At 42.7% G+C, this 6171-nt stretch overlaps 1 long non-coding RNA gene across 1 annotated transcript in view; it reads left to right on the top strand.

Moving 5' to 3' along the window:
• The first annotated feature begins 5323 nt into the window (after window positions 1-5323).
• The window catches only part of LOC106725523, a 22250-nt gene continuing 21402 nt past the window's right edge, over window positions 5324-6171 (top strand). The window contains exons 1-2 of the long non-coding RNA XR_001361405.1: window positions 5324-5334; window positions 5463-5467. This is a non-coding gene — a long non-coding RNA (uncharacterized LOC106725523). The remainder of the gene's footprint in view (window positions 5335-5462; window positions 5468-6171) is intronic.

The following is a 6171-nucleotide window of genomic DNA, read 5'->3' as shown; positions in this document are numbered from 1 at the left end:
GATTCGGTCCCAGGCAGCAGGCAAGCGGCTTCTGGCATCGCCCACGGGGGCCTGGATGGCGGCTCGTGCTGCCCCACCCTGCCTGCAGTATGCAAATTAGCCTCCATCTTTGTTGGCGGTTAATTTGCATATCCTGCTGATTAGCTGATGGGAGGCGTAGCGAAGGTACGGTCAATTACCATGCTTGGCTATTATCAGATAGGATGCCTGGCCTAATAAGTGCAGGTATTATGCTAAATAATCACATAAATTCTAATTTAATCATCACAATAACTCCATGAGACACTTTAATCCTGTATTACAAATGAGGAAACTGAGGTACAAATGTGGTTTAAAAAAACATGCTCAAGATTACACAGCTATTAAGCAGTAGGACTGGGAGAAGAGGCTGCATCTGTCACCAAAGCTCATGCCACTTTAACGTTACGAGCCCATCAGTGGGGTTATCGTAACTCACTGTGAAGTAAGCTGCAGTTTCAAGACCCCTATGTTCCTAGAGAAAACAGAGCTTAGGAAGATAAAGTTCTTCCTCAGTGTCCCTTACAGAGCAAGCAGCAGAGCTGGGTCTGGAACCCAAGTCTTCTCCTCACCCAGTGCTTTTCCTCCTGATTGCATATGACTTGTGTAATGATTTTAAATACATGTTCACAAAATGATTTAATATGCTTCTCTTCAAAGGGCAGAACCTAAGCTCTCCCCTAGTAACTCATTTCTAACTAATAAAATGGCAGAAGTGACAGGTGTGAGACTTCCCAGAACAGGTCATAAAAAGCACTGCAGCTTCCGCCTGGCTCTCTGGGATGGTCCCTCTGGATGAAGCCAGCTGCGTGTTGCAAGGACACTCACGGAGAGGTCCACAGGATGAGGAAGTAGGGCCTCCTGCCAAACGCCAGGTAAGTCAGCCAGCTTGAAGTGGTTCCTGAAGTCTCAAATGGCTGAACCCTGAGCCAGAACCACCCAGATGCACTGCTTCCCAATTCCTAAACCTCAGAAACCATGTATCATAATGTTCGTTGTATTAAGCCACTATGGGGTTTGTTTGGGTGCTGTTGGTTTTTTAGCTTGATGAGTAAAATATTTAAAGTGCACATCCTAGACATTAATCCACTATGCCATCAAAATTAACATTAAAGACTACAGGCTCCACAGATCACCTCTTAAAAGCTGGACTAAGGAGCAATTTCTCAGATTCAGTTTTGTCTTCTATGACAGATAATAACTCCATTTTAAGTACCCTCCACATTTTACAACACTCTCTCCATTTACCTTACCTCTCAGGGTCACTATTGGGATTAAATGGAAGAATGTGTCCAGAACTTGGCATGATGCCTCACAGGCAGTGAAGGTTCAATAAATGTTCACTGTTACCTTATTTCTTTAATCTGCTCTTCATCAGCAGCCTACCCCAGACATATAGCCATGCTTTAAAAATTCACAATTCTTAATAGTGAACATTCCATTACCCACCTAAGTTGTCCGAGTCTTTTTAACTTCTCCACTTACTTCATTTACTCAAACTCTGCTGCACAGAACACTCATCTAAAACTGTCCTTCCCCTTTCTTTGCTTTCAGAGAATAAAGTAGTAATATGGTTCTCTCCAGGGTCTGCTACTGCTGCTACTCCCCCTGCCCCCTCAAAATGTAGGTTAACCTCGAAGTTTTCTCCTTGGTCCTTCCTTATCTCTTAGTTCTCGTAACTTTAATAATCACTTTTTAGTAGATCTCCTCGATGTATGTCAGACTCTCCCTCTCTGCGAGTCACAGACCCCGATTTCCCAGCTCAACAGCCCATCTGAGTGTCTCACCAAGTATCTCAAACTCAACAAAATCTGAATGTTTTGCCTCCCCCTCTTACTCTTACTTTTTCCCCCTTCTCCCTATACCCAACCCTGCTTCTTCTATGGTCATTAACAGACTAAAATGTTCAACATCAGAGAATGAGATGTTCAAAGTCATATTAAATCTTCCCCTTTCTGCTTTCAACAAATGTATTCGGCACTGTGCCAGGTGCCAGGTGCCAGGATTACATGCTTCTAGTCACCTGCCAAGTCCTAATGATTCCACCTGTGCAGACTCACATATCCATCCCTTCCTTTCCATTCCTAACACAATCACCCATCCTCTCACACCTGGATCACTGTGACAAAATGCTAAAACTTATCTCCAAATCTTCAATCTCTGTCCCCACCTCAATCTCCCTTTCATATAGCTGCCCATTATCTTTCTCAAGCAGGTGATCGTGCTACTCAGCTCCTCAAAAGTCTTCAGTGGGCCCCGGCCGGGTGCCTCAGTTGGTTGGAATGTCATCCCATACACCAAAAGATTTCGGGTTCAATTCCCAGCCAGGGCACATACCTAGATTGTGGGTTCGATCTCCAGTTGGGGCACGTATGGGAGGCAACCAATGGATGTTTCTCTCACATTGATTTTTATCTCTCTCTTCCCCCCGCCCTCTTTCTCTCTCTAAAAAAATCAACCCTTGGGTGAGGATTTTTTTTAAAGCACAAAAAAAAAAAAAAAAAAAAAAGCACATCTTCAATGGTCCCCAATGCTTACAGAGATAATCAGAATTCCCTAACATTACCTTGATGGTATGTCATGGTTTTTCCACTCAAACCACCTTCTGCATCCTGCTACAATCCACATGTACACTGAGACATTCGGGACACCTCTTGCTCTCTAACACTCACACATGTTCACCAGTTATTCCCTCAGAAAGTCACGATCTCTACAAAAATTTCACTGGGTAAAAATCAGAATAACTGATCCTTCCCTTATTTTACACAGCTCAATGCCTGTACTTCTATTTGCTTTCAATCCCTTCCACTTTCTATCACTGTTAGTTGTTTACTTGCCTCTCTGTGTAAATCATAAATCCCTAGCTGCCACTAATTAACTTGGCAATCTTGAGTAAGTCGTTGCATTATCTGAGGTCCAATGTTATCATCACTAAAATTAAGGGGTTAGATTAAGCAATTAGTAAGGAACTCCCAACTCCAAAGTTCCATAAAGATGAGTCTTATTCATCTTTGAAAAGGGCAGTTAAAGCACAGCTGTAAAGCTTGGACTTGATAGACAGCTGGTTCTGAATCCCAGCTCTGCTACCTACCAGCTCTCAACAATGGGCTACTGTTTAAAATTTCTGTGCCTCCAGCACTGCCAGTTCGATCCCCAGTTAGGGCACATACAAGAATCAACCAATGAATGTATAAATAAATGGAACAACAAATCGATGTTTCTCTTTCTGTCTCTCTTTCCCCTTTCTCCTCTCTCTCTCTCTCAAATCAATAAAAACACTAATATAATAATCCTATATAATAAAAGCCTAATATGCAAATTGTCCCCTCCACCAGGAGTTCGACCAGGGGGTGGGACCAGACTGCCAACCTCCCTTGGCCCCTCCCCCTGGCTAGCCCAGCCCAATCGGCCCCAGGGGGGCCGGCAGGACCCCACCGGTGCACAAATTTGTGCACTGGGCCTCTAGTAAAAAATAAGACAAAATTTCAGTGCCTGTTTCTCATTTGTAAAATGAGAAGTGTTATCTGTTAGAATTCTTTCAGTTTTTTATTTTTTGATCAGCTGCTTCCTGCACACTCCCTACTGGGGATGTGCCCGCAACCAAGGTACATGCCCTTGACCAGAATCGAACCTGGGACCCTTGAGTCCGCAGGCTGACGCTCTATCCACTGAGCCAAACCAATTAGGGCAGTTTTTTTTATTTTTTAATAACAACTTTAGTCAGATATAATTCATCTATTTAAAGTATACAACTTGCCCTGACTGGTTTGGCTCAGTGGATAGAGCGTCGGCCTGCAGACTGAAAGGTCCCAGGTTCGATTCCGGTCAAGGGCATGTACCTTGGTTGCGGGCACATCCCCAGTAGGGAGTGTGCAGGAAGCAGCTGATCGATGTTTTTCTCTCATCGATGTTTCTAGCTCTCTATCCCTCTCCCTTCCTCTCTGTAAAAAATCAATAAAATATATTTTAAAAAATAAATAAATAAATAAATAAAGTATACAACTTGCCCAGCCAGAGTGGCTTAGTGATTGAGCATCGACCTATGAACCAGGAGATCATGGTTTGATTCCTAGTCAGAACACATACCCAGGTTGTGGGCTCAATCCCCAATGTGGAGCATGCAGGAGGCAGCTAGCTGATCAATGATTCTCTCTCATCATTGATGTTTCTCTCTCCCTCTCCCTTCCTCTTTGAAATCAATAAAGATATTTTTTAAACGTATAAAACTCATTAACTTTTAGTATATTTACAGAGTTGTGCAACCATCACCACAATTTTAGAATATTTGCATCATCCCAAAAAGAAACTCATATATTCAACAATTACCTCCCATTTCCCCTCTCCCCAGCCCTAGGTGCCACTACTCTTACTTCCATCCCTATGGATTTGCCTATTCTAGACATTTCATATCGACGGAATAATATGTGGTTGTTTATAACTGGATTCTTTCATTTAGCACAATGTTTTCAAGGTACACCTATGCTGTACTATGTAACAGGACTTCATTCATTTTGTTGCTGAATAATATTCCAATATGTGGATATACTAAATTTTGGTGAATCCCGTAATGAGCTGATGGACATTTGGGTTGTTTCCACCTGGCCATTATGATTAATGCTGCTCTTTCAGTTTTAAGTAATAGAAAATTCAACTCAATCTGGTTTACACAAATAACTTAAAAGTCCAGGATGTAGCCCTTGTTTCAGCACAGTCAGGGTTTGAACATCATCATCAAGACTGTTTTCTCTATTTCTTGGCTAGGTTCGGTTCTCTGTTCATTTTCAGGATCTGTGTGGTGACAAATGGCTTTGATAACTCCATTTCACATACTCACAGTCAAGTCAATAGGAGAAGCAAAAGCCTCTTCCAGAACCTCAAGCAAAAGACCTGGGATTAGCTCTGGTGAAAGTACTGAGACAGGCTAAGCCCCACCCCTGAAGGGCGAGAGGAAACAGGGAAGGACCCCAATGACGTGAACCAAAAATAGACAGGAGACAACCCCCAAATAAAAACAGAGGACTCTCTCCAGTAAAAGATATTTCAAACAACTGAAAACACAAAAAGCCCAATTTAAGGGCTGTTTTGAGGATTAAAGATGATAAATGCATATTAAGCATCTAGTAGAATGTTAGCGACTATATTAGCTATTATTTGTATTAGATGAAGCATGTGAAATTTGATGGAATTTAACTTTAAAGGGAAAAAAAGCCTATCTATATATATATATTTATATATATAAAAGCCTAAGCGACCATCCGACCGTTTGCCTGGTAGCTATGACGTGCAATGACCACCAAGGGGCAGACACTCGAACCAGTAGAGGAGGGAGCCTGATTCCTTGCGGAATCGGCTGTGGGTTAGGTTGCTGCTGGGGCACTGTCAGCCCGGAATCTGCTTCACCCGCACACGGGGCCCAGAGATCAGTTTCGGCCCAATCCCTGCAGGCCAGGTCGAGGGACCCCACCTGTGCACGGAATGCACTAGGCCTCTAGTTTTATATAGCTCAATGTCATATAAACTCAGCTTAAAAATCAAGGCATGTTCAAACCACTTGCTTTTTCATAGTAAGACATAAGACTGCATCTGTATCAAAAAGAAGGAAGGAGACTTATTTTCAAAATATTTAAAACTTCAGGTATAGAGTCATGGATCCCTACTTTAAGAGGGATTTCTTTGGTCTTGTTGAAAACATGAGAGGCAAAGTATGGGAAAGGGGGGTCTCTGAGACCAGTAGTGCCGCAAAGCATTTCCTACCCTATCACTCTGGTTCAGGCCTGCTAGCCACCTTATTCCTTTATTAGTCAAAGTTCCCAACTCAATCTATTAAGGAATCTTTTCATGAGAAAATATCTCTTTTGAGTTCTTAATATAAGCTAAGAGGAAGCCAGAATTGCCTTTACAAAAAGTGATTTTTCAATCATGCCCTAAATACATTTATTTTGTCCAATAAGAGATACCAAATGTTTATATCCCTCTTAGACTCCGCCTAAACATGTTTGAAAAATAAAACAATCCGGGATCCCTCAGGGAATGTCTGACAGGGATCAGGCCTAAACCAGCAGACAGACATCCCTCTCACAATCCTGGACTGCTGGCTCCTAATCACTCACCTGCCTGCCTGCCTGGTCGCCCCTAACTGCCGCTGCATGCCGA

Source organism: Myotis brandtii, unplaced genomic scaffold, assembly GCF_000412655.1.
Source record: "Myotis brandtii unplaced genomic scaffold, ASM41265v1 scaffold17, whole genome shotgun sequence".
Lineage (NCBI taxonomy): Eukaryota > Metazoa > Chordata > Mammalia > Chiroptera > Vespertilionidae > Myotis > Myotis brandtii.
This window is presented reverse-complemented; position numbering and strand designations above follow the sequence as displayed.